At 28.3% G+C, this 3,001-nt stretch overlaps 1 non-coding gene across 1 annotated transcript; it reads right to left on the bottom strand.

The window, feature by feature from the left end:
- Positions 1–2,626: 2,626 nt before the first annotated feature.
- TRNAP-UGG (transfer RNA proline (anticodon UGG)) lies at positions 2,627–2,698 on the bottom strand. Its single transcript has one exon. It is a non-coding gene; the product is annotated as a tRNA-Pro (tRNA).
- Positions 2,699–3,001: the final 303 nt, after the last annotated feature.

The raw sequence follows: 3,001 nt of genomic DNA, 5'->3' as shown, positions 1-3,001 counted from the left end.
ATTGAGATTTTGTGCGACCCTACAAGACTCATTTAATTCTAGTAGCCTCTATAAATGTATTGATTCCAGTTATGATTATTGAAGACTACTCAACCCTAAAACGTAACTCATGTCTATATAAAGGGTAATATATTTCCTTGAAGAGACATATCGAATATTCCAAAAATTCATCGAATATTCACAAAGAAAGATCAAATTCAAATCATCCTAGTTCGAAAGATATGTCACTAACAGTCGTTGAATGATGGATATATCTTAAGTGAGAAGAATCAAGGGAGAAAAAAATTGTATCCATATTGATTTATCACTAAAATATTCTCGTTTCTTGAGATTTCGCTTATGATCAATTTATTTTTCATATGTTTATAATTTGTTGCAAATAATGTTTAACTCCAAATTACTCATATAAAATCTAAAATAACTTCAATTTATATCCATGGGCAAACACATTTAACCACAAAATAATTGAAAAATTACATAAATATACAACTTAAAATATCATACAATTAAAAAAATTACAAAAAATTTCATTCTCTCTCTCTGTCCCTCATAATCTGGGGTACGTGCCTCTCAATATGAATCATGTTCATAGTTATATATTCGATACACAACTATGAAGAATTTCATTATATTTTAGTACAAAATACATACACCTATTGTTATTTATCTGAAAGACTATGTATCTAGAGACCAATGTGTACAACGATAGAGTAGAGATTAATGTATTCGATAATATAGAAATATATATGACACAACAAAATTTTAAGCAAGGTATCAATTGCAATATATCTGACAATAAAGAAATGTACTGCGGAAGATGAAAAATAAGATATTTTTTTAACTGAGCAAACTTTCAAAATAAGATGTAATTAGCCTCAAATATATTAAGTTTTTGAATTTTGCCCAAAATGATTATCAACCAAGAAGAAGTGCTTTTGGCTAGAGCCTACAACCATAAGCCCATAACCGTACCAAACTTTCAAATATGTCATTTGAAATGTAAAAATTAATAGTAGTATTTATAATGAAATATATAGGAGAAATATCACACTATTAAACAACCTATGCATTTGAAATTTGTAAAATATATTCTCTTATTCAATAGGTGAATAAGGTTTTCTTTTTAATTAAAGGGAAAAGGGTCAAAAATGCCCTTAACGTATTGAAAATGGCTCAAAAATGCCGTTCTTTCATCTATTGGATCAAAAATGCCCTCTCATCCACCTATTTGGATCAAAAATGCCCTTAGAATCAAATTTAAGCCTAAAATTACCCTTATCTTTAACAGATGCTGATGTGGCAAATATATATCTTTTAGTTAAATGTGTGGCATTATTTTATTGGTCCACATATATTAGACCCACTTTCATTCATAATCATACCCATTAACCCAAACCCAAATCCAAACCCATTTACCCCACTTTCTTCATCTTTCTTCTAAAAATTATTTGGAATATTAATAAAATAATATCAAAACAATCAATACAAGAACATGATGTTCCAAGCATTTCTCTACAAAAATTCAAAGTCTTTCGTGAGCTAATTGGAGATTGAACTCCTCCTCAACTGTTAGAGGCTCCATTTTTTTTTTAAAAAAAAGTGATAAACAACATGGCTTGATTTGATGAGTGTCTTGCTTCCATGGGAGATTGAATGTATGATTTTTTTTGTTCTCATTTCATCAAATCCACATTCTTTTGATACGTTTTGGGATACAAATTAAATTGCACTTATCTTCACTACCATAAAATTAGTAGGTCAATTAAATTTTTTTTCGAGAGAATGATGATATATAGAATTTTTTATAACCTTTTTTTAAAGATTTGAATTTACCGAAAGAATTTGATAGTATTTTATTAATCCTCCAAATAATTTTATAGAAGAAAGATGAAGAAAGAAAAAGTAGGATCTTTTAGAAATGAGTTTGGATTGATGGATATGATTGAGAATGAAATTGGGTCTAATTACATATGGACCAATAATCATAATGCCAACACATGAAATTTTAAATATTATTTTTGCCACATTAGCTTCTGTTAAATGGAGGGGTATTTTAGGTTGAAATTTTACTCTAAGGGCATTTTTGATCCAAATAGTTGGATGGGAGGGCATTTTTAATCCAATAGATGGAAGAAGGACATTTTTGAGCTATTTCTAATACCTTAAAGGTATTTTTGATCCTTTTCCCTTAATTAAAATGCCGCAACTTTTACCTGTTCACTAAATTTGTTATAAATAAAGGTTTGTTCTGATAAAAGATAAACATATATTTCTTTTCGTAAACTTATATTGTAGGTTCAAAATCCTGCAAAGAAATAAGATTTTTAGTCCAGATGATAATGGGGCGGTGCAGTATGGAGTGAGGCTAAATGAGTTTAATCCGCCCCGCTCAACCGCCTTGCGTGTCAATTTTATTTCATTTTCAACTCACCCCACATAATTTTTTTTTCAAGTTTAAGTTTGATACTAAAAATAAAATTTATAAAATAAATTTATCTTTTAGAGGTCAATTGAAAAACATGTAAGAGATTGTATTATTTTTTATCGAAACATTTTCATTTACTATTCTTATAACGTGTAAAAAGTTTAAATTAAGTTTAAATCCACGTAAAATCCGACACAAAAAGGGGCATTCCAAGAATCAAACTCGGGACCTCTCGCACCCAAAGCGAGAATCATACCACTAGACCAAATGCCCAATTTGTTTATTAAATTATCATATTATATTTTAATTTTCTAAAGAAGTATTTGAACTTCACATCTTGTTTTTTTGGTTGGTCACAATATTTTGCTGGATTGTCTAGTAGGATGATTACAAAAAATAATATATATATTAACTTTGTGTATTACTAATATTATTTTTGTTGATATATTTGTTTTATTATATATAACACTCTATTATATTTGTTATCATATTATGTACAACTAATATAGGACATTAACATGATTAATGACATAATTATCGCTTAAAACTTTTTCCATCATTGGAATGAATGGGATG

This window comes from Solanum lycopersicum, chromosome 1 (assembly GCF_036512215.1).
Source record: "Solanum lycopersicum chromosome 1, SLM_r2.1".
NCBI classification, from domain to species: domain Eukaryota; kingdom Viridiplantae; phylum Streptophyta; class Magnoliopsida; order Solanales; family Solanaceae; genus Solanum; species Solanum lycopersicum.
Note: the sequence above shows the minus strand (reverse complement) of the source record. Positions and strands in the feature narration are given on the sequence as shown.